Raw genomic sequence first — 26,869 nt, 5'->3', positions numbered from 1 at the left:
TTATGTTGACTACATGTTCAATGATAAATGTTCTAGATACTGGGGTAAATAAAATTTATCATTCAGACTAATTTTATCTGTTTGTTTTCACCATTTTAACCTGGCTACTAGAAAATTTAAAATTATGTGATTTATGTTGTGCTATTGAACAGCACTGTTCTGTCATCACACAGCCGAGTGATCCTCCTTTGTGGAGTAATTCTCTTCCAAACTCTCCAGTGACTTTGCAGTCCTTAATCTTTTTAAAAATTTTTTCAAAAATATAAATTTATTTATTTTAATTGGAGGTTAATTACTTTACAATATTGTATTGGTTTTGCCATGCATCAACATGAATCTGCCACGGGTATACACGTGTTCCCCATCCTGAACCCCCCTTCCCTCCTCCCTCCCTGTACCATCCCTCTGGGTCATCCCAGTGCACCAGCCCCAAGCATCCAGTATCATGCATCGAACCTGGACTGGCTATTCGTTTCATATATGATAGTATACATGTTCCCATGCCATTCTCCCAAATCATCCTGCCCTCGCCCTCTCCCACAAAGTCCAAAAGACTGTTCTATACATCTGTGTCTCTTTTGCTGTCTCGCATACAGGGTTATCGTTACCATCTTTCTAAATTCCATATATATGCGTTAGTATACTGTATTGGTGTTTTTCTTTCTGGCTTACTTCACTCTGTATAACAGGCTCCAGTTTCATCCACCTCATTAGAACTGATTCAAATGTATTCTTTTTAACGGCTGAGTAATACTCCATTGTATATATGTACCACAGCTTTCTTATCCATTCATCTGCTGATGGACATCTAGGTTGCTTCCATGTCCTGGCTATTATAAATGCAGTCCTTAAGACGGTTAATCGGGCGCAAGGTCACTTGACCCCTCCTTTCTGACATCATCAGCTGTCAGATCGCTCCCCTCTCTCCCCCTTTGTAGCACTGCATTCATCCAGGACTGTGTGCTGCTCCTCAAACCATGTCCAGTCATTTTCTCCCTCATGGCCTTTGTCTCTCAAGTTCCCTCTGTTGATAACTTTCTTCCCCTAGATATCCATCTATGTGCCTTATTCCCCAGTTTCCTTCAAGACTCTGCTCGGTTGTCAGTGCATCAGAAATGCCTGATTACGCCATGTCAGCACTTCTTCATTCACCATGATTTTCCACAGTACTTCTCTGTTTGACTGTACTGCACATTTACTTGCTTGTATGATCATTATCTGCTCATAGCACACATGACGCATCTGTCACAAAGACACACGCACCCCGATGTTCACTGCAGCACCATTTACAACAGCCAGGGCATGGAAGCAACCTACGTGTCCATCAAAAGAGGGGTGGATAAAGATGTGGTGTGTGTATGCATATATATTTATATGTGTATGTATACACACACACACACACACAGGTAAATACAATGGAATACTGCTGCTGCTGCTGCTAAGTCACTTCAGTCGTGTCCGACTCTGTGTGACCCCATAGACGGCAGCCCACCAGGCTCCCCCGTCCCTGGGATTCTCCAGGCAAGAACACTGGAGTGGGTTGCCATTTCCTTCTCTAATGCATGAAAGTGAAAAGTGAAAGTGAAGTCGCTCAGTCCTGTCCAACTCTTAGCGACCCCATGGACTGCAGCCTATCAGGCTCCTCCGTCCATGGGATTTTCCAGGCAAGAGTGCTGGAATGGGATGCCATTGCCTTCTCTGACAATGGAATACTACTTGGCCATAAAAAAGAACAAAACTAGGTCATGTGTAAAGATGTGGATGGACCTAAACACTGTCATACAGAGTGAAGTCAGAAAAATAAGTATATATTAATGTATATATGTGGAATCTGAACAAACTGATATAGCCCATCAGAGACACAGATGTAGAGAACAAATGAAATGTATGGACACCAAGGGAGGAAGGATGGGTATGGGATTAATGGAGAGATTGGGATTGACATATACACACTATTGATCCTATGTATAAAATAGGTAACTAATGTGGCTCAGTGGTAAACAATCCACCTGTCAATGCAGGAAATACAGGAGATGCAGGTTCGATTCCTGGGTCGGGAAGATCCCCAGAGGAGGAAATGGCAACCCACTCCAGTATTTTTGCCGAGAAAAATCCTGGCATGGACAGAGGAGAGTTGGACACAACTGACAGAGCACACCCGAGGGAACTCTAGTCACTGCTCCACGGTGACCTCAATGTGAAGGAAATCCAAAAAAGAGGACAGATATGTATACTTACAGCCGATTCACTTTGCTGCACAGTGAGCAAAAACTAACACGACATTGTAAAGTAACTATACTCCAATAAAAATTTCAAAAAATATATGTCAGATGAATGAATGAATGCACAAATACATGAATGTCTGCATGGAAGCAAGTGATACAAATTCAGGAGATAGGCATATTATTCAATGAAAACTAAATCTCCTCCCATCACCAACCACCACCTAACCATTACCCCTCTTCCCTAGTGACAGCTACAATGCCAGTTTCTATATAACCTTTCAGAAATACTCAAGGCATATACTAACATATACGCATATATATATCCTTTTTCCCTTACACATATGGTTAAAAAAAATCAGTTTGCATATTGCTTTTTTACCACTTAACAATACTGTATCTATTTTAGATGTCTTTCCCTACCTATTTACATACATATGTAATTTTGCTTCAACATCTACTTTGTTAGCTATATAATATTTCTTTGTATAGCTCTAGCAGCTTGAGTCCCTTAATAATGGAAAACTTTTAGTGTTACAAACATTAATAGTAAAATCTTTTTATTACAAATAATGCTGCAATGATTACATATATCTTTACGCACATCCGTTCTACCAAATATTTGTACAAATTCATCTTCTATTCAGAAATGTATGAATGTATCCATTTCCACATAACCTTACCAACTCAGTGTTTTATCAAACTTTATTTCTGTCAATCTTTAGGCTAAAAATATCATCTCACTTCGATTTTATTTTGGTTTTATTATGAAGAATAAGGCTAATATGCTTTCTTTAAAAGTCATCTAAATTTTCCTTCCTGAGAATTAGGACCATCTTCCTATTGGCTGGTGGTGATTCACTGGTGGACTCTCTTTAAATACTGAAAGGGTAAGAATATTCTTTGTTATACCTGGTGAAAATATTTTTCCCAACTTGACACTTGTCTTTGGCTTTTATATATGATTTTCTCTTCACATTTGAAAAGAATGTCGTCAATCTTATACTTCTTTCCTTTTATGACTTTAATGTCATATTAAAAAGGTCTGTGAACGCATAAGAGATGCAGGTTAAATCTCTGAGTCAGGAAGATCCCCTGAAGGAGGGCATGGCAACCCACTCCAGTATTCTCGCCTGGAAAATCCCATGGACAGAGAAGACGGGCGGGCTACAGTCCACAGGGTCACAAAAGAGTCGGACAAGACTGAAGTGACTTAGCATGCACAAGTCTGGTATTTCCAGTTAGATATGCTATTCTTGAATTTAATTGTCATTCATTACATACTAAAGACTGTATTAAACATCCCCCATGTTTTCTACTTTGATACCTTCATTTTAAATTTTACATCCTTGACCATCTGGAATTTATTTAATGTGAGAAATGAATGACCCAATTTTGCCCCCTAGATGGCTGCTTTAGGCTGCCAATGGTGGCTGGCTACCATCTAATGAGAACTCTTCTCCCCTCCCCCACGCTACAGGACCCTTACTGACTACCTTACTGACTACCTTCAGTCGCACTACTAACTCCACCTTACTGGCTGTCTATTTGCTCCACTGATGTGCCTCTTTATACAACAGCATCACAGGCTTCACTTTGTTCATGATTAACATTTCCAACAGAGAATAAGGAGACTCAGAAATGTCAATCGTTTCCCTCCTTCCCATATTACCCTTTAATTATTTGTTAATAACGGTTTTAAAGGACTATAGATCAGTTTCAAATACAGTACTAACGAGGTCAAGTCACAGGTCGATTCTGGAAGAGGTCCATTCATTCTGCAAAAAGGGAAGATTCCACAGTCTTCAGCCTATTTCTAATTCTAGCCAGTCATCTAGCAAATAACATACGTCACTGAAGAGAGAGTCGGGTAGGGAGAACAATATGATGGCTCAGGGGATATTTATCATCTTTATTTGAAAAATAACTCAGGCCCCACAGATCAACAGCACCATCTTCATAAAGCAAGCACACATTAGTTTGCGAAGAGGGGAAATAGCAAATCTGTAAAGATAGTAAAATATAGCACATCCATGTATAAGACGCATGTAGGGATTGGGGACTGAAGGTAAATAAACCTGCAGTCACTCTGACTTCATGTTAACTTTTTTTTTTTAAGTTTTCTATTTACGGTTTAGCTATATACTGGGCATTACCTGTATGTACCCCATAACACTGCTGTGTTCTATATTATTGAATCTGTACTCAATCATGTTCACCAAAGTTGCTAAGATTAAATCCAACACCATTACTACACTTTGTAACATGGGTGACCATGGTATCGCTGTAATTGGTAAGGTTAAGAAATAGAAAAGTTCATAAGATCTCCAAAGTTATGGTTAAAATGACCTTTAGTGTATGTGGTTCCAAAATGGAAATCAAGCATCCTTACAGCATAAATGAAGACAGAAGAAGTGAAATGCACATTCCTATATATCACAGGCATGGAAGCCAGAGTTGGAATGTTTTTGCAGCTGTCAGAAAACAAGACTTCTAGGATTTCCCCCGCCACCACAAAGGACCACCTAACCAGAATCTTTCCAAGGAACCAGAGAGGATCCTTGAAGTGACCATAACGTCCCACCCCCCCAAAAAACAACTCTGCAGCCCTCAGAGCATACTCCCAATGAACCAGTAAATCTTTTGTTAGTCCTTCCTTGCCCTGGAGGATCCAGTCTTTTCTCTTGGCTTTGATAAGCATTTTTACTTGGAGGACACCTTTTAAAACCATTAGCTAGCTCTCCCTTCCTCTGGTATCCATAACCATAAATACCCTGGATTCTTCAATCTGAAAAGAGACAAACATTTCTTTCTTCTTCTCCTCACATGTCAGAATTTAAAGAGGGCCTACTAACTTCTTAAATGAGCTGCTAATTCAAGCTCTGGTATCAGGAATATTATAATTGTTTTCATTTAGTTCATCAAATGTCAAAGCTAAAAAATCTTAGAAATCATATAGTCCATTCTCCCTGGGTTTCTTTTGTAGGACTTTTCCTTTTCAATGTCCATCCAAAAACATTCAGCTCTTCTAGAGGCTGGATCCTATTGTTTTTCAATGGCTTCTTTATCTTTAGTTAAAATATGTCCCTTTGTCCTTTTTCTGTTTACCTTGCTGAGACAAGGACAACTTTTAATTCTTGATTTCCACTTCCACCTCCTTAATTAGGATTTCCAAGTGTTGGACACATTATCTTCTGATTAATAATTAAGTTTACCATATGGCCTCAAACGATTCGGTTCTTCCAAGCCTTCCCAGTAATTCTTCCCATGTGCCTGGTCATAGGACACAAAGAGGATGACAACAGTGGGAGAGGGTAGTATCCCTCTTCATCAAAATACGTTTCTGGGCTCCACTAGACACCTAAAGAATCAAAAACCAGGTGGCAATGAGTACTTTAAACAAGTAAGTACCTCAGACGATTCTGAGGATCAGGCAAGACTGGGACAAACTGCTACAGTACCCTTTTTCTCTGTGTTCAAATTCAGGAAGTAATGGTGTCTAAGTAGACTCTTTCTACTCCACTTATCTCCATTTTTGTCTTAAAAAGAGAAAGGGCCAAGTGACTCTTATTTATTATTATTATTATTTATTGTCTCTTGTTCTTACATGTTATATCTTTTCAGTGTTTAGCCTATTTTCAGCCACTACTTTTAGCACCTCACCAGAGCCAACAGACCCACCAGATGGCACATAGACGCTGTCTGTTGTCTAGAAAAGAGAGTGAGCGGAAAGCAGCATATTTTATCTTGGACCAACAGCCACTGAATGGCTGGAGTAGATCAACACAGCTGGGTGCAACCACAAGATCAGGCCCGATGAGCATTAGCATACCCAAGGGCACTTAATTGGAAATCACTCTCATGAAGAAGCCCATAACCCCTCTGAGATGCTAACTTGCCCCAGACCCTGTTACAAATAAATCACTCAGATAGTAAAGAATGTGCCTGCAGGAGACCTGGGTTCGATCCATGGGTCAGGAAGATCCCCTGGAGAAGGGAATGGCTACTCACTCCAGTACTCTTGCATGGAGAATTCCATGGACACAGGAACCTGGGGAGCTATAGTCCATGCAGTAATAAGGAGTCAGACACAACTGAGCGACTAACACTTTCACACTTTCAAGAGAAGCTCTTTTTCTAATATTTACAAAAGGTGCCAAAGGCTACAGACAGATTCAGTTTAAAAGTTGCGTTCTTAAATTTAAAACTTCGGGAAACAAACTCAAAAAGACCAAAGACCACCCATGAATTAGAATTTCAAAGCAGTTCTTTTCCTTAGCAATAAAAACCGGGATTATTGTATTCCATATGCCACGCTGTTAACTCATTCAAAACTGCACTGTTATCAATACTCTTATTTCAATACTGTCTTCCACTTGAGAGCTATCACTGAAGCTACATTTAAACCATACTTGTCAAGAGCACAAAATCTTAGACATCAGTATCAACAAACTCTTTTGTATTAAAATCTTACCCATGAAAAGATTCTGCAAACTGTTAAAAAGTAAGTTCTACTGGGTCCACTTGGCACACAGTAAGTGCTCAGTTAGAAGTCTCTTCATTTCTCTGTCAGAGAAATTGCCAAGAGAGCTGCCAAACTGTGCAAGAGAAAGCCAAGTGCCAAAAGCAAAGCCCCCTGCTGATGATCTCTGGCTTCAGAGTCAAGAACCAAAAGTTCACTTGAAAACTGGTTGCTTAACACTTGGTAGAAAGAAAGAATGTTATTACACCACAGGTTCCTGTAGCCACTTGCAAAACAGAGTTAGCTCATGATACACTTAAAGCACAGCACTTGTACCTGCTCCTTAACAACAATGTAAAAAGGTTTTCTTTTCAGAAAAAGATAGGCTTCCGGCAAATCTTCCCTATGACTTACACACCAGAGATGAGAGATTTCTAGGTCACCATGAATAGTTTCTAATGGCATAAAAATAGGTAAAGCCAAGAGAACATCTAAATCAGCCACTTTCTGGGTCTTCGGAATTGGAGAGAAATGAGTAGGAAAAGTTCACACCTCCCAGACCTCAGTTTTTGCAGGAACCACAGGTATTTTACTCCAGAAGTCTTCATTCAGTATGCTATTCTTAAATTGAAGGCTTAACAGTCTCTATGACTTCTGCACTGCTGTTGCTGATGTGGTAATATACTGTCATACTTATATTTATAATCATAAGTGATATATTTTTGATAACTCTAAGCCATGATGCTGTGAAAGTTATGTATCACATGTGAAGTCACCTTTTTTTTTTTAGGGCTCTCTAGTCCATTAACACTATATACATTCTTTGGTCAAAATGATAAACATTCTTACTCTAATCAAACCTATAATTTGGTAAATCCATTTTAAGCTCCTGTAAGTTAGTTATCTTAGAGAAAAACAATTCAACCGCTCCATACTGCTATTCCTTAAACTCTTAGTCTTAATTCAAAAAATGGTCTGAAAAGTTTCAAAATCTCTGAATTCTGTTGTCAATACGTGAAGCAAAGAAAATCTGGGAAGCCCAGAGATCGTAGCAAGGAGCAAGAGAAATTTTTAATAATCTCCTTTAACATTGCTCTCTTTCTCAGTCCTCTCCTTAGACCAGATAAACATTTAGAAAACCGTTTAACATTTGCTCCATATGCAAATTTGGAACTACGGTTCAAAGAATTTTCGGACTAGCATATACTACTAACTTCATGGTGCAGGGTGGGGGCCACATTTTAGTAAGTGCCTAATCAGAAATATCTGGTGCTCAGCACTGGTTTCCTAAGAGCTAACTTTAAGGGATGCATAAAATTGTAATATATATAAACACATACTATATGGGAGCACAGAGCTTCTCTATGTGTTACTTGTAAAAGGAGACATTTTTACTTTACTCATTATGAACTTCACCAAGTGAAAAGCCATTTTTTGACTGCTTTCATTTCATGCATATCGCTTCCAAGCTCTTCTTCCTTCTTAGCCTTTTCAGCAGATAAACATGCTCCTCTCTCCATGAGCTTACTTGCTCTAAGCTTACTATCCTTTTTTTTTTTTTAAAGAGGGAAACTACAACACATCATTTCAATTAAACTCAAAATATTTCTCCTACATTTTCTTATTCCAAGATCTTTAGGAATAAGTCTCATGCTTCTCACTGAAGATAAAATAATCTCTCACTAAATGTAAACGATGTTTCATGCTGCAATTTCATTTTGAGCCTTAGTATCTACTGTGCAAACTTTTGCCACCTAAGTATTCCTTATATAATTTATAGTGTCTTAGTTTTTTCCATAATATTATATATGGTTTAATGATCACTTCCTCTATCACTAACTTTCTCACATTTCCACTAATGGCACACAACTTATTTTTAATTTAAAAAAAAAAAACCTCTTCAAAAAGTATGTTACTTGGAATATGTTACTCTACTGTTTCTCAAATCCTCAATATAAAAGAATAAATTTTAAATGACTATTTTTTCTTTATTCACTAATTAAGTCAGATTTATGACCGCCCCTCCCCATTCCAGCTACTGTGAATTTTGAATGAAACAACCTCAATTGTAACAGAAGAAACATCTGTTGCTTTTTTTCATCAGGGCTTTCCAAACTGAAAGAAAGCCTCTGCCTGACCTCCTCTCCCTCTCCACCCGCCACCCCCCAACACTAAGTTCCTTCAAACTTTTTTTTTTAAGTAAACATATTATTGAAAAGTGTACCGTGTCCATTTAAAATGTCATAGTTTATCCAGAAACATTCACTTTACTGAAGTTCACAGAATGAGTAAATGTTACATACACCACAAAACCAGAGATGTGACTGGGGGAATACTCATTGTAACTGAAATGCAGGCTTCAAGAGTACACTTGAAGAGAGCAAGCTGTCACATTCCGGGCTCAGGCAGGGCTGTTTATGGCTAAAATTTTCTTCACAGGATCCAGACTCATATAGGATCTTGCACGCTGTATTTTCCTTGCCAATCCAATGCTAACATAATGGCAGTCCCTTCCAAGAGGCAGACACCAAATGGTGCCACCCACACTCTCACACTGTGCCTGGTAATAAACCATAAAGCAGTGGAATGCACCGGCCCCTTTATGAGCAAACAATGCCTGAGCTTCATTAGAATACAGCTGACATTTTCAAAGCACAAATACTTTTAAGAAAAATGAACTAGGAAAAAAGGGAATGAAACAGCTATAAAAGCTGAAATATTTTTCTTAAGTGTCAGGTTTATTCCAAAGATTCGCAGGAAGCGGATTTTACTCTTGACAATTTCAAAGTTTTCATAAATGAAAAAAAAAAATTGTATGGTAAGAGGCAAAGCTTATTTTATTTCTGGAAAGAAATGAAAGTAAAAACTCCCTTCTGAATTGCATTCACAAGTAAGAACCACGAAGTACCTTTAAAAGGATTTGTTTAATTGCTTCTTTGGTTCTTGAACAGAGAAAATGGAGCTCCAGAATTATTTTTACATTTTAATTGATTTATATAAGTAACTGAGTGATGAACTAAGCTTACTCCACCCCTCCCCCCTGCCCACCCCAACCCCCATACCCTGTAGTTTTCCTGTCTGCAACAAGCAAGGACGTCTTGAAATCGGCGTGCTCCTGGCTGTGTATCAATTTAACTTTGCTGCTGTTTAAAGAATATAAAATAAACGCTGTAAAAACGCACCCAGCAGTAAGAAACAAAATGATCTCTCTTACCTGGTCTAAAGAAGCATGCCTCTCACTGCAGTACCAACAACACTCTACAGTCTTTGTTACCATTCACTGGAAACTTGAGACTGTGTCAGACATGAGCAATCGAGCTCAGAGACACTCAATTTAACATACTTTTCAGTAAAACTAAAAAGATGCTCAAGAAAATTGTTTTGTTACTGGCTTTCAAAAGAGGAGTACTGTCTAATGCCACAAAAACACTTAAAAAGAAACAAAGTCATATTAAAGACTTTCAGAAATAGCGTTAAAATAAAAGTGGTGAAACAACACAATGCCTAACTCGATCCTAACACTTTTCTAAAAATCACTTGAATTTTAACTGGCCAAAAAATAGGGTGGAACTTACTCATGAACTCTGCATATTTCGAATTATACATGTCAGGGTATTTGTTGGCTCCGAAGCAGTCACAAAGGAGGAGATTTTAGTGCATCTTGAAGGCAGAGCAAAAGCACCATAAGTTGCAGGGGGGAGAAAAAGGAGAAACTCTTGAAAAACTGGTCAGCCTTTTCAACCTGTAATAACTGTCCAGCTCCTCTGGGCGGAAAAAAAAAAAAAAGTCCTGGTTCTGCCCCCTGAGATAGGAGGCTATGCTTCAATGCCAAAATGAATGACAGGCCCATTTCTGATATCAACAAAGAGCAGCTTAGTGGTGCTCAATTTTTTTTCACTTTCCCACACAGTTAGAAGTTCTAATTTTTTCAGGTTAGTACCTTTATATCTAGGGTTAAGTACCTTTCACTACTTTCCCAAGAGAGAACCCAATTATGTTGTCCTAGTTTTTAAATGATTAATTAAAAATACATACCTAATTATCTTACTGTTTTTTCCTAGGCAGGAAGCTGAACAAAAGATGACCTCTTAAATTCCTTTCCAAATCTAACCTTTGCCATATCAGATTACCATATGACTAATTATTAATATTAATAAGGTGCTCCTGCATTGGGCCATGAGGACACCAAGAGAAACAAAAAGTAGGTAACAAATATAAAAAGGTAAAGGAAATGATAAATTTTTCAACTAGCTAGGTGCAAAATCATTTATTAAAGTGCATGTCTCTGATTATACAAATTCAAAACAATAAACACTTCTCATCAACAGATATATGAGCCAAGCACTATTTTGGGCTCTGAGATACAGCAGGGAACACAACAGACAAAAGTCAAATGTAATAAACCCCTGTCTCCAGTGGGTTTGCTTATATCTCAGGTCCCTGAAAGTATAACTCCTGGATGACTAAGGTACCCTTCTTCCTTTGATTAGTTATTACCTAATGTGAAATATTCTCCCTTGAAAGTATAGCTTACTCCAGAGGGCAAGGATCTTTTCCTTGCTTCATTGCTATATCCCCAGTGGCTAAGACAGAGACTGTTAGACACTCAAATAAACATATACTGAATAAAAAACTCCAACAGAGCTTTTTCTTAGCCAAATTTTTCTTTATAAATGGATTATGTATCTACCACCTTTTACACACAGAGATATGTCAAAAAAGATACTGTACAATGTAAATTAAATTGAACTGCAAATACTTATTAGCTTGAAACTGAAAAATACAACCTCAATGGGCCTGTAGCTTTTCAGATCTAAAATCTGTTTTCAGTAATAAATATGAGGTCACTGTAATATTTGAGTAAAGGAATCAGTTAAAATTCTATACACTAAGGTTTTGTAGACCATCATTTTTCAGGGGCATTTTGAATTAAAAACAAAACAAAACAAGAAACTTGAAAATTACACAGCACCCTATCAGTTTTGAGTATTAAAACCTAGTATGAATACCTCTGTTTATACACCCACATTTGAAAACAATCTTCCTATCCCTGCTGCTCACTGTTCTTGATTGCCTTACCAGAAACAACACAATAAATAAGCACATACCTCTGACCTATGAGGCCAGCCCGAAGTGATAGCCCATGTCATCCGAGGCCAGGACATTCCGGGGCTAGAAAAGGTCATACCTACTCTGTTACAGTCTTAAAGCAAAACGAAATTAAAGTTTCTAGTAGTCAGGTACATGGATCCTACTTCTAGGACTAGATAGCGATTTACATGTTCAAATATTCTATCCGGAATAGTTAGTACAATAAATTAACAGTAACCTGAGGTCAGGAAGATGTTGTGATGACTGAGGTCAAGTAATCAATAAAATAACATGGAGCCAGGTCTTCCCTGGTGGTCCTGGGGTTAAGAATCCGCCTTGCAATGCAAGGGACACCGGTTCCATTCCCTTGCCAGGAAGATCCCACATGCAACTAAGAGCAACTAAGCCTGTGCAGCACAACTGAAGCCCGCATGCACCTAGAGCCCATGTTCCGTAACAAGAGAAGCCACCGTAATAAAAAGCCCACACACAACGAAGAGCAGATCTCACTCCCCGCAAGTAGAGAAAGCCTCTGCAAAGCAACGAAGACCCAGCACAGCCAAAAAATAAATAAATAAATCTTAAAAAAAAAAAGATGGAGGCAAAGTAGGATTTCATTGGTCCTGCAGGCGCTATGTTGCTTCTCCCTGACTACCATTCACCTTTCCTTTGTATCAGGCAATGAGCTAAGCAGCAAACTGACCTACCCCCTACTGTCTGCTCCTGCCTACCTCTATTCTTCCATGTGTCTTCTCCTTATCTGCCCTCCTTGCCAGTGCCTTCTTTCAACTCCCAAATCCTTCACTCACACTATCCTTTAATCTACTCCCAAGCCCCTCTAAGAAGGCAGCATGAGCACTACCTTCTGTATACCTTCATGAGCGTGTGACACACTGTGGGGAAATTCCAGGAGTCTTCCCATTTGCAGAATAAAATGCATCCAATGTAGGTTCTCCCAAACAGTTTCTCCTTAATCTTAGATGGAGAATCAGTTTAAGGCAATTCCCTGTCAGGCCAGTGATTAGGGGGCTTGATTCTTGGTCAAGGAACTAAGATTCTATGAGCCACATAGCATGGGAGAAAGGAACAAGGAAGAAAGAAAGGAATGAGGGAGGGTGACAGAAAAGAAGGGAGGAAAGGAAAAAAGTGAGGGAGGAAGGAGAGAGAGAAGAAAATACACTTACGCATCATATTATTTATAATACTGATTACATATATTGATTATCTAGCAAACATTAACGGACTCGAGGCATTCCCTTCCCTAGGTTTATACGCTGATTCACTTCACTAAGCTCTGCTATGTTTATTGGCAACCTGACCAAAGATTAATCATATTTTACAGATACATGTATGATTCTACAGGCAGAAATGACACTATGATAGCACAATGGTAGTTTTTACTTGCCCCATGGCTGCTTATTACAGCTCTCTACCAGATCCATATCATGAGGGATATACTTATTTGCATTTTCAAGTAAAATGTCTAATCTCTCTGATGAGGGCTATGCCTAAAGCAAAGGGTTCCTGCTACGACTTGCAAGGATAAGTGCTGGTTTCTTAAAAATATCACATAGTGACTCGACTTTTGCACATCTCTCCCTCTTTCTACCCTTTAAATGTAAATATTTTCCAAGCCTCTGCCTTTGATGCTCCTTCATCCAAGGTTTCTATTCCCTCTTTGGAGGCCATAACCCATTTCTACAGCTTTATTACCTTTACGTAGATGACTACAAACATGCACACGTCTAATCTTAGTCTCTGCTCTCAACTCTTACTTGTAGTTGCCTATTGGACATTTCTGTCCACATGTCCCACGAAGTCAATGCAACTTCTGAACGTCACCTCTACTGTCCCAAAGCAGCTCACCTACCTACGTTCCCAGCCTTGTTACAGGCACATGATAGAAAGTGATTTTCCATTCTTGCCTCTTCCTCACCATCCAAAGACCCACACAGTTTCCACACTTTTCTTTTTTATAAAACACACATCACTTCCCTGATTTAAAAACAAAATAAATAAAAACTATATCTTTTGATGACTTCCTGATAGCTAGAGCTACACTGTCAACATTGGTAGCCTTAGCCTTATGTGTGCATGTGAGCTAAGTCGCTTTAGTTGTGTTCAATGATACTGGAATGGGATACCATGCCCGCTTCCAAGGGATCTTCTCGACCCAGGGACAAACCCAGATCTCCCGCATTGCAGGCAGATTCTTCACCACTGAGCCACCAGGGGGGTTCCAGCCTTAGCTTTGGATGGCTATTTAAATTTAAACTGACTACAGCTAAGTAAAATTAAAAATTCAATTTCCCAGTTGCACTAGACATATGTTAAGTCCTCAACATGTGGATAACAGCTTGCAGACACAGAACATTTCTATCATCACAGAAAGTTCTATTAAATATCTCTGGTCTAGCAATACAATAACAGCAAACGACTTAAGACTGCTGTCTAAATTTTCCCCAATCTGGCTGCAATCTATGACCTTTTCTAAACTTCTACCAAAATCCTTATGCATGTTTTAGTCACAACTGAATTTAATGGAGCCCAAAGAATCAAGGCGAAGGCTTTCCAGGATGAGGGAGGCATTTGGCAGTACCTTGGAGAAGGATCTATGGAAGGTGAAGAAATCAAAGGAGTTAGAGATAACAGACTGGGGGTGGTGTGGTGGTGGTGGGGGAAAAAGAGTGTGCTCAGTCATGTCCGACTCCTTGCGACCCCATGAACTATAGCCTGCCAGGCTCCTCTGTCCATGGGATTCACCAGGCAAGAATATCGGAGTGGGTTGCCATTTTCATCTCCAGGGGATCCTTCCTGACCCAGGGATTGAACCTGAGTCTCTTGTGTCTCCTGCATTGGCAGGCTTCAATACTTCACTACTGTGCCACCTGGAAAGCCCACAAGTTAGGAAGGAACGGAACTTCAGACCTAAGATTTTAGCCCTAGAGAAAGAATGTGTTGCAGGGGAGAAAACATGAGCATTGGAGTCAGAATATTTCATCGAAATTCAGGTGTTAGTTGAATTAGAAGATAAACTCCTCTCAAGCTAGTCTGACCTGAAAAGAAACCCATTGCCTCAACTTGCTCACTGAATGCAAGAAAGAGTAACAGAATCCAAACTAGGAGGGTCAAGGAAGCAGAGGGTCTCAGGAACTCTAAGGGTGCTAAGACTGTGTTTGACTGACTCCTTTCTTTTCCCCCTGATTTTCTCTCACGTCAGCATGATTCTCTTTCACTATAGATCAGCATTCTCCAGCTGGCGGGAAACATGGCTACTGACCTATCACTAGTTCATATCTTACAGATTCCATTAACCTTCTCTCAACCTGAGCCTTAACATACCAGGAAGTCACTCGATGGCTGAACGGGGGTCAGGTGCTTGTCTTAGCGAAATGCTGTCAAAGCAAGGATGTGCTGGGATAATCAACTGTGGCCAGAAGGACATTATCTTGTAAAGTGTAGTAGCTGGGGAGATGAGGAAGAGATCAGCATCTCACAGATGACACTAAAATCTCTAGCTGAGTATGCCCCATTTTACCACTTGAATTTTGGTCAGGTGCATACATTATCAGGGCTTCCCCAGGGGCTCAGGGGTAAAGAATCTGCCCGCAGTGCAGGAAATACAGGAGATGTAGGTTCCATCCCTGGTTCAGGAAGATCCCCTGGAAAAGGGAATGGCTACCCACTCCAGTATTCCTGCCTGTGAAATCCCATGGACAGAGAAGCCTGGAAGGCTACAGTCCATGGGGGGGCAAAGAGTTGGACATGACTAAAGCAATGAGCACACACACATGCACACATTATCTGTTAAAACTTTTTTTTGAAGAAAAAAGTCAACATCATTATAAGTATTAACTTAGGGCCAAGAATGTCTGGGTTTAAAAAATAAAAAAAGTTAGCATGACATTAAAAAATTTTTACTCTAAATTAGAGTCTCTTTTAATTAAATTTCAATTAAAAAAGTAAACTAAATCTCTGAGACATTTAAATATAAGAGAATACAGAATAGAATGATAGAATATAGACTAGAATGACTTGCCATTAATCTAATAAAAGGTAAAGTCAAGATTTAGCTCTAGATTTTCTGACTCCAATGACCGTATTCATAAATCTTCAAAGGTTGGGCAGTGCCTGGTGGAAGGTGGGGCTGGGGGCAGGGGAGGGTGTAAGGCCACACTGTTCACTTCACAATAGATTCTTTTCTAAGCAGCAGAAACTTTAGGTTTCAAACTTCCTTCCCCTTTCAGAAAGTTTAATTCTCTCTCTTCACCGAGTTCATCTTAATGTTTAAGATGAAGAGATCTTTCCTTTCTAACTGCTGCCGAACTAAAAACATCCTCTTTTCCATTTGACTGAATTGCTTTTAAGTGTAGTATCTATGGCTACTATCTCACCTTTTTACAAACTATTAATTATATTTCAATTCTTAAAAAATGTACCAAGTACTTCCTACATAACAATTACTGATCTAGGCATTAAGGATATAAAAATGAAAGACACAGCCCTTATCCTAAAAGAAACAAACCCATTTGACTTCCCTCCAGCTGCCCCAGCAGAAACTGCACTAACTAGAGTAGACAAGGAGCTCCACCTTGATGAATTAATGTATGCTTATGGTCCATAACCTTGCTAATTTGACTTTGCTGATCTCACAAATCTCACCTCGTTAATACCATTAAAACTATTCTCTCTTGGGTTTTTAAAGACTATTTCTTCTGTTTCACTTTGACCAGAGGCTGGTTTCTTTATTATTTTCTCACTACTTGTATTCTACAAGGCTCAACCATGGCCCTTTGTTCTTACTGTATCTTTGCTTTAGAAAGTGACTGGCCACATAATTTATTATCCAAACTGGGTTAACCACTGAGCGTAAAAAAAGGGGAAACACTATTAATAATTATATTGGGATACAACTTAAGCAGTTTGGAAAAACTGGATCATATGGTTTCCTGCTTAAACACCTTCAATGGTTCCCTTCCCCAGATTTTGATGCAGAACACATAAAAGTCTATGTAGAACTAATTACCTCTTGTAAGTTAAGAATTGATGCTTTTGAACTGTGGTGTTGGAGAAGACTCTTGAGAGTCCCTTGGACTGCAAGGAGATCCAACCAGTCCATTCTGAAGGAGATCAGCCCTGGGTGTTCTTTGGAAGGAATGATGCTAAAGCTGAAACTCCAGAACTTTGGCCACCTCATGCGAAGAGTTGACTCATTGGAAAAGACTCTGATGCTGGGAGGGATTGGGGACAGGAGCAGAAGGGGATGACAGAGGATGAGATGGCTGGATGGCATCACAGACTTGATGGACGTGAGTCTGAGTGAACTCCAGGAGTTGGTGATGGACAGGGAGGCCTGGCGTGCTGCGATTCACGGGGTCGCAGAGAGTCGGACACGACTGAGCGACTGGACTGAACTGAACTGAAGTTAAATGTACACCTTTTTTATGGCCATCTCTCAAATCTGCTTCAAAATCTACCCTCACTCAGTCCTTAGAGACACTGAGACGTTAGTACATCTAGTGTAAAGTTTCATTTGACTTCTTCCCCATCCAACAGAGACTTTATTACTTCTCCCCAGTCAGCAGGGCCCAGAAACTACTAAGAAGCCCCATTATCCAGATGAGAAAAGGGAGGTTCACCACATTCTCTTGGGAAGGAAATGGCTACTCACTCCAGTATTCCTGCCTAGAGAATTCCACGGAGAGGAGCCTGGTGGGCTACAGTCCATGGGATTGCAGAGAGTCGGACACGACTGAGAGACTGTCACTCATACCACATCAAAAACTTGTATAAATGCTACAAAGTGGTAGCATTATGATTCTAAGCCAGTTCTTAACTTCCCAAAGTCCACGCATTTAACGACTATGGATATTAATTACAGATATAAATTCAATGGTAGATGTAATCAAAAGGCTTACTAAAATCTAGATATTGTTCTTTATGTCATATATTAAGGCCACATAAATTATCCTAAATGAGAAAATAAGTAAAATCATTTCAGTCCCCTGCCTATAAATCTTTCATGGTTTCCTCATCAAACAGATTACATTAGGTCCTTAATGATGGGATCCCAAATTGCTTTTCAAGGTCTATTTCCCAGAACTCCAGAGGCATAAATGAGTTACAATTCCCTGAACAGACCATGACCTTACCGTTAAACTCTCAATATTCTTCACCTGGTAAACCGGTACTCCTCCCCACAAACCATAAAATGCTGCCTCTTCCGTTAAGATATTCCCAATGTCCTCAAGGAGATTTGGTCCTATTTTAAGTTTCCACAACACTGTGGACAGACATTTATTGTAACATCTGTCACATTCCTTTGTAACTTATATGTCTATCACTTCTGATAGCATGTGAATTCTTCTATGACAGGTTTTTGGCTCTCCAGCTCTCGCATTCCATCTCTGCACCCTTTCTGTCCAGAAAACTATACTGCACACAGTGTATATGCAAATAATATCTAGTAAATAAGTGAGTGGACAAGTGTCCTTTACTGATCAAACACCTTCAGTAGCTTCTCATCTGTTAAAAGAATGCCACTGACAGCAGAAGAAATTTCATCGGCTTTTGCCTGAATTCCAGAGTCTTGATTAGATTTCAGATGAATTTTTATGACTGATAACTTTTCAATACTAATTACCACCAACTGACTGTCTTCTGCACTGGTAAAGTACAATTTTCTGTAATGGTTTCCCAAACATGCCAGAGATACTCCTGAAGTCCTGTCCTAAAAATTCATGTAGCAAAGAGGATTCTAGGGAGAGGGCGGAATAGCAAGCAGCAGGAATCTCTGCTCACCTGAGCGACAACGGCAGGGGCACAATCTGTCTCAGGTTAACTATTTTGAAACTCTGAACTAATGAAGTCTCGTAACTTCCAGGGGAAAGCTTGCTTGGTAAACTGCAGCTAATTCTGGTCCATTCAGACGGTGGTGCACTTGAAGTCCCCCCTCCCCCATCCCAGCCATGTGGCAGGCAGCTGTGCACGTGTTCCTGGAGCAGCCTGGACACAGCATGTGGGAACCAGGGTGGGCTAAAAGGACCCGGTTGCCAAGTACCAGGCATCTGTGTCCTGACTGCAGACTGCTGCTTCCAGCTCACAGAGGTGCAGACAAAGAAGTGGGCACATCCCTGGTGCACCTCCCTCAATTGTTCCTTCCTCTCTGGCTGAAGTGACTTCCAGGGGATTTAAAGGACTGGTGTCCTTCCCTCCCTCCCTCCTTCATTTTTTCTCTTTTTACCCTTCCCAGAGCTGGACATTAAAAAACAAGTGCTTCTATGGGGAAAATTAGAAAGTGACCACACACACCCAGGCAAAGGCTCAGAAAAGATCTGAGAAGACCTTAAGTCTACACCTCAGGCTCATCTTTGGTACGGTGACAGCCCACAACAATTCTTTTTTTTTTTTCCTAATGAACAAAACCAGTAACGAACAACAGCAAACCCCGGGGAAGAGTGAAATTCTGATTTCCAGAGTTACTACATTATTAGATCTAAACACCCAGTTTTCAATGAACAATCACAAGACATACAAAGAACAGGAAATTATGGCCAATTCAAGGGGGAAAAAAAATCAGCAAAACTGTCCCTGAAAAAGTCCTGATGGTAGACAGATTAGACAGACTTTAAAACAACTGTCTGAAAGATGCTCAAAGACCTAAAGGAAGATGTAGAGAAAGTCAGGAAAATGGTACATGAATAAAATGGAAATATCAACAAAGAGAGAGAAAAACCTAAAAAGCAATTGAGAAAAAACTCAGGAGCTGAAAAATAAAATAATTAAATGAAGAAAGAATCGGCAAACAAGAAGCTAGGACAATGGAAATTATCAAGCTTGTGGAAATGAGAGAAAAAAAAAAAAAACATGAAGATGAACGAGCCTAATGGACCCGTGGGAAATCATGAAGCAGACCAGCACGTTTACCGTCAAATCTCCGGAAGGAGAAGACAGGAAAGGAGAAGTGAGCACGTGAAGAAACAATGGCTGAAAATGTCCCAAATCTAATAAAAGACATGGATAGGAACATCCAAGAAGCTCAACAAACCCCAAATAAAATGGACTCAAAGAGATGCATTAGAATTAAACTTTATCTTTCAACAAAGAGAGGATCTTGAAAGCATCAAGTGAAAAGTGGATCGTCACATATAAATCATACATCTTACAAGGGGTTAATATCCAGAATATATAAAGAAATCTAAGACTCAACAATAACAAGAGAAAACAAACATTCGGAATAAAAAATGGGCAAAGGTCTTTAAAAGATGTTTCTACAAATAGCCAATATCCACATGAAAATATGTTCCACATTGCTAATCATCATGGGAATACAAGTTAAAATTACAATGAGGTAAGACCTCACACTCATTACGATGGGTCACTATCAAAACACCTCGGAAAACAAGTGTTGGTGAAGATGTAAAGAAACAGGAACGCCTGTATACTATGGGTGGGAAAGTAAAATGGTGCACCTGCTATGGAAATCAGAATGCTGACTATCCAAAATATGAAAAATAGAATTATCATGATACTGCTGGGTCAATTCAACTGATAGACATATTTAATTAAAAGTAGGCTCTTAAAGAGATATATGTACTCCTAAGCTCATGGCAGCATTACCCACCGTAGTTAAAAAATGAAAGCATCCCATTTGCCTATTGACAGGTGAATGATAAGCAAAATGTCACATATACACACAATGGAATAGTATTCAGCCTTGAAAAGGAAGGAAATTCTGCCATATGCTATAACATGGATCAACCATGAGGATACCGAGTGCAATAAGCCAGTCGCAAAAAGACAGATACTATATGATTCAGCTTATATAGGTACTTAAAAGTAATCAATACCATATAAACAGAAAACAAATGGTGGTTACCAGGGACTCGAGAGTGCATTGGACTGCAAGGAGATCCAACCAGTCCATCCTAAAGGAAATCAGTCCTGAATATTCATCGGAAGGACTGATGCTGAACCTGAAGCTCCAATACTTTGGCCACCTGATGCAAAGAACTGACTCATTGGAAAAGACCCTGATGCTGGGAAAGATTGAAGGCAGGAGGAGAAGGGGATGACAGAGGATGAGATGGTTGGATGGCATCACCAACTAAATGGACATGAGTCTGAGTAAGCTCCGAACAGGCAGGCCTAGCATGCTGCAGTCCATGGGGTCACGAAGAGTCAGGCACAACTGAGCAAGTGAACTGAACTGAACTGAACCAGGGACTAGGGAGAAGAAATTGTGAGGTATTATTTAAAAGGTTTAGAGTTTCAATTTTGCATGATGAAAAAGAGTTATGGGGATGCATGGAATGATGGTTGCACATTATGAATATATTTGGTACCAATGAACTTCAGTTCAGTTCAGTCGCTCAGTCGTGTCCGACTCTTTGCGACCCCATGAATCGCATCACGCCAGGCCTCCCTGTCCATCACCATCTCCTGGAGTTCACTCAGACTCTTAAAAATGGTTAAGACGGTGGATATTATGTGACGTGTATTTTACTACAATTTTTAAAATTGAAAAAAAAAAAAGACAACAACACATGTACAAGTGGGAATAAAGGATATATGGGAAATAGCTATACTGTTTCCTCAATTTTCCTGATTTATATTTAGCAAAGTTTTAGATTCACAGGAAAATATATATATAGGCTTCCCTGGTGGCTCAGTAAAGCATCTGCCTGCAATGCGGGAGACCCGGGTTTGATTCCTGGGTCAAGAAGATCCCCTGGAGAAAGAAATGGCAATCCACTCCAGCACTCTTGCCTGGAAAATCCCAAGGACGGAGGAGCCGGATAGGCTACAGTCCATGGGGTCGCAAAGAGTCGACTATTTATATATACACTATATAAATATATAGCGTATTTAAAAAGTATACAAGAGTCTTGTCCAAAATGTCTTTCCCTTTTCTTTAACCTCTTCAAAGTCTACCCACTCCTGAGCAGCCGGCAGTACTTCCACCTCTACTCTAAGAGCTTTCCTCACCTCTAACTTGACTTCTCTCCTCTAAATTGCTACATGCATGCTGTGCATGCTAAGTCGCTTCAGTCCTGTTCAACTCTCTGTGACCCTGTGGACTGTAGCCTGCCAGGATCTTCTGGCCAAAGGATTCTCCAGGCAAGAATACCGGAGCGGGTTACCATGACCTCCTCCAGGGGATCTTCTTGACCCAGGGATCGAACAGGCATCTCTTACATGTTCTGTGCTGTCAGGCGGGTCCTTTACCACTAGCGCCACCTGGGAAGCCCAGATTCCTACATAAAATACATTAAACTATCAAGACCAATATAGATAAGATGAATTAAACATGTATTATAAGAATAACATCTGTAAAATTTAAGTTAAACTCAATTAAAGTATATGACAAATTCTTAAAGAGCTGTTTACAGCTGTAAAAATTAAGTTTCTTCATTCAACCTACACATATTTACTGTTTAAAATTTGCCAGCCATAAGAAGAGGACCTAAAAATACACTGGTGAAGGGAAAAGCAATCCCCAGCCTCAGGAAGTCAACAGTCTAATGGAGGAAACAAGCAAACACATACGAAAGTATTAACTGTACTCACTGCTATGAAAGAAGTTAGTGGGCATTAGAGAGCTAGGAAGGGGCATGACAGGTATGGTCTTTCAGATAAAACAGGTGGTCAGGAAGATTTCTCTGAAGGGAAGATGGGGAGGTGTCGACCACGGTAAAAGCAGGGAGAAGAGAATTTTATGTAGAAGAATAGAATTGTGAAAAGGTTCATATAATACCCATAATTATAAGTAAAGCCAGTAAACTGGGCTTCCCGGGTAGCTCAGTGGTAAAGAATCCACCCGCCGATGCAGGAGACAAGAGTTCGATCCCTGGTCCGGGAAGACCCCACATGCTGCGGAGCAACTAAGCCTGAGCACCACAACTACTGAGTCTGGGCTCTAGAGCCCAGGAACTGCAACTGCTGAGCCCACACGCTGCAACTACTGAAGCCATGCACCCCAGAGCCCATGTCCCACAGCAAGAGAAGCCACTGCCACAAGAAATCCGCAGACCTCAACTAGAGAGCAGCCCAGACTCACTGCAACTAAAGAAAAGGAAGGAAGACCCAGCACAGCTAAAAATAAATAAATAACTTTTTTTTAAAAAAAATCAGCTTTTTAAAAAAAGTAAAGCCAATAAACTGAAACTGAGGAAGACAAGTAAAATACACACAAGGGAGTGTTTGGGGGGAAATTTACTAATTTTGGTTATTTACACAAAACAGTAGAAGGAACCCACTTCTTATTTTCTTACTTGGAGCTAAAGCAAAGAACATGGAGGAAAAAATAGAGCCATGTGGAATCCAAAAACCAAAACAGAGAAACACAATGAAATGAACACACACTTATAGATGTAGAGAACAAATAGGTGGTTGCCACAAAGGAGAGGGGACGAAATAGGTGAAAGAGATTAGGAGTTACAAAACCTCTGGTTATAACATAAATAAACCACAAGGATGTAACAGACAGCACAAGGTATGTGGTCACTAATATTGCAGTAACTTTGTATGGGGACAGGTGGTGACTAGACTTATCATGGTGATAATTTCTTAGTATATGTAAATATCAGATCACCATGTAGCATGCCTGAAACTAAAATAATAGTATATTAACAACTATACTTCACTTAAACAGCTCTTACTTTAGTCACTTACTAGCCATAAGACTTGGGCATCTCAATGGACACTTTCAAGTCCCTGTTTCCTCATCTATCAAATAATACAACCAGCATTAAATGTTTTTTACTCTCATGTATACAAAAAACAAAAATCAGGATTATGAATGCCATTCTGACCAGAAGACTAAAATGCAACAAGAAAGTTATCAGACCTCGATAAATATTCTCTAAAGACAATCATGAATGCATAACATTCCACTGAGTGGATGCATCATACTTTGTTTCCTTACAAATGGATATTTACACAGTCTCTTTATTTTTGCCATAATAAACTCATGAAAGAATTACCTCTACACTCAAGTCTCTTACTTGAGTCAGAAGGGTTTGCACTTGGTCAACAAAACCCATTCAAGGGGTTTGATAGGTATTATTACCTATTAAAATTATTACCTGTCAAAGTTGCCAAAGAGTCGGACACAACTGAGCAATTCAACATTATTACCAGTTTGCTCCCCAGAGTGCCTGTGGTAATTCACACTCTTAGATAAAAAGAAAAGAATAAACAGGATAAAAAGTGGATATGAAATGAAGATACCAACTTTTCTTACCTTTGCCAACACAGGTCATAATTCTAGTAACTGAATTCTAGAATTCTAACAAATTCTAGAAATTTGTTAATTTGATAGAGGAAGATTTTGTTTTTTAAGCTTTTTACATGATGCTTTTTACATGGTTTTTCTAGTAGTCATGTACAGATGTGAGAGTTGGACCATAAAGAAGGTTGAGGTCCGAAGAATTGATGCTTTTGAACTGTTGTGCTCGAGAAGACTCGAGAGTCCCTTGGACAGCAAGGAGATCAAACCAGTTAATCCTAAAGGAAATTAGTCCTGAATATTCTTGGAAGGATTGATGCTGAAGCCGAAGCTCCAATACTTTGGCCACCTGATGTGAAGAGCTGACTCACTGGAAAGGACCCTGATGCTGGGGAAAACTGAGGACAGGAGGAGATGGGGACAACAGAGGATGAGATGGTTGGATGGCATCACCGACTCAATGGACATGAGTTTGAGCAAACTCTGGGAGATAGAGAAGGACAGAGAAGCCTGATGTGCTGCAGTCCATGCAGCTGCAAAGAGTTAAACATGAATGGTGTTTACTCTCCTCTGGTCTGCGGCCATTTCTCAGATCTGCCCTGTTTCTGAAGACCTTGACAGTTTTGAGAAGTACTGGTCAGGCATTTTGTAGAAAGCCACAGTCTGGATTTTTCTGTTTTTTTTTTTTTTTTTTCTCTCATTGTTAGATTAGGGTTATGGGTTATTGGGAAGATCTCGTTACACTGTCTCAAGGGCATATGCTATCAAAACAATTTATGACTATTAATGCTAATTTTGAGGATCACCTGGATGAACTGCTGTTTCTAGGTTTCCCCACTGTCATGTTACTGCCCCACCTCCACCGCATATTCACAGGAGTTACTGTCTGGAAGCACTGCAAGAAATGGAGCAGTGGGAGGGTTTAAGCTCTGCCTCCTTGAGCAGGAAGTAAACTACATCATCTTTTGGAATTCTGTACAGGAGACTTGTCTCTTCTCCCCTACTTATCTATTCAGTCACTTACTTATATGAATACCTATTTGTTTATGGTTACTTTTTAACTTCAGGTTAAAATCCAACATTACGTTATTTATTTTGTTGCTTCAATTGCTCCAGTTTTGGCCACTGGGATCTTTTTCAGGTTGGCTCCTGTGTTGGGTTGGCATGCTTCAACTTTTTTCTTTTTTTTCAATATTTCCTTACTTTCTGGTCCCATGAGACACTCCAGGTTCATTTTGTATATTTCCTGCCCAAAAACAGACTAGCTATTTTTCCACGGAGCCCCTGAATGTTTTTACTGGAGAACAGTATGAGAAACCAAGATCTAGGTGGTGGGAGACATTACTAGCTTTTTAAAACTCTAACAATATTTGATGAAAATGGCAATACATAATTTTTATTTGCTTTGGAAGAACCGTCAACTGCAAAATACTTATTTTTTAGAGACCTGTCTTATACTAAGTTGTTTCTTAGAACACAATAGAAAAATTGCTTTTCCTTTATATCACAGAAATGACAATACTTTAAATATCACTGGTATTTTCTCCACCTGCTAATACAAAATTTCCAGACACTTCGAAGTCTCCAACAGCTCAGAGAATTTCTGTGAGCCTTGACAGGAAATACCTTCAGCCTTGGCTGTACAATAGAATCAACTGGGAAACCTAAAAATCTCATGTCCAAAAAACATCTCAAACCAACTCCATCAAAACCTCTGAGGGTGGGAAGTATTGCTCTAAAGGTCTCAGGTGATTGCAGTTTGTATTTAAGCTAGAGAAACACCAATGTAGTCTTTCACACGGCCTCACTGAGAGTTCATTGCCACTGAGAGTACTGCTGAGTAATGCCGCCTGCACCAGGCACAGATCACCTCCCTACTCCTCTGCAGAAACACTGTGTGTCCATAAAATGCCAGAGCTTCAGGTTCTGCCTTTTTTGAAACAAGGAAGAATATTCTGCTCCCTTGCTAGATTACCTCATAAGAAACATACTTAAGCAGCACTGCTTGTGACTTAACAAGATGATTTGTTAAATTATATTTTTAAAGATAACTTTTGCTGTTTCCATAAAAACTTATACCCACCCTATTCTCATAGGATTCACACATGCCTTCCCATCATGCAATATTCAGAATCATTATCCTTTTCCAAAGACCAAGACTTTTCTTAAAGGTACAACCTCTTTTTTCCTGTGAGGTGCACTGAACATAATCATGGCAACATCAGAAGCCAAACCCAGCTCAACTCCAGACTGACTCACTAAATCCCACAAATGCCATAATAGAAGTAGAAGCGTGCCCATTTCCAAGTATAAATGCTACTTATTTCAAGCTCTACTGTTCTATACAAAGCATCAGGCTTTAAATTAAAATTGTAAAATATACACAAAAGGGGGAAAAAAACCCTACTGAAAGAAAAAAAGTAGCCAAGAAACAGAGACTCATACATGACCTGGATGTTGAAAATATCAGAAAGGGACTTTAAAATAACTATATCCACTTTCTCTTTACTAGACTGGAAGAAATTTTTTTCCTAAGTTTAATCACTTGAAAAGATAATTGAAAGTCTAAACTAGAACACTAATAATGTATTATATGGCTTATAACATTTAAAATTAAAGGCATGCTATTAATAGCACAAAAGAAAGAAAATGGAAGTATACAAAATATGACATAAATTCTTTGAAAGCAGACTGTAATAACTTAAAGATGTACACTATAAACCCAAGGGCAAACCACATTAACAGTCTGAAAAACAAGTCATATGATCATCTCAATAGATGTGGAAGAAACTTCTGACAAAACTCAACAGCCATTCATGATTTAAAACAACTCTCATCAAAGTGGGTCTGGAGGGACATATCTCA

General features: G+C 39.5%; 1 protein-coding gene across 7 annotated transcripts in view; it reads right to left on the bottom strand.

The window, feature by feature from the left end:
- TFDP2 (transcription factor Dp-2) overlaps positions 1–26,869 on the bottom strand; it is a 208,473-nt gene that overhangs the window by 66,750 nt on the left and 114,854 nt on the right. For 2 of the 7 annotated variants that reach the window (XM_052649268.1, XM_052649275.1), the window contains exon 1: positions 9,899–9,941. The exons of the other annotated variants lie outside the window; for them this stretch is intronic. The gene's annotated coding sequence lies outside the window, so the exon portion shown is untranslated. Of the gene's footprint in view, positions 1–9,898; positions 9,942–26,869 lie in introns of those variants that run through there. 7 annotated transcript variants of the gene reach the window in all.

This window comes from Budorcas taxicolor, chromosome 1 (genome assembly GCF_023091745.1).
Source record: "Budorcas taxicolor isolate Tak-1 chromosome 1, Takin1.1, whole genome shotgun sequence".
Taxonomy (NCBI): Eukaryota; Metazoa; Chordata; class Mammalia; order Artiodactyla; family Bovidae; genus Budorcas; species Budorcas taxicolor.
The sequence above is the reverse complement of the archived record's forward strand: the minus strand, read 5'-3'. Positions and strand labels throughout refer to the sequence as shown.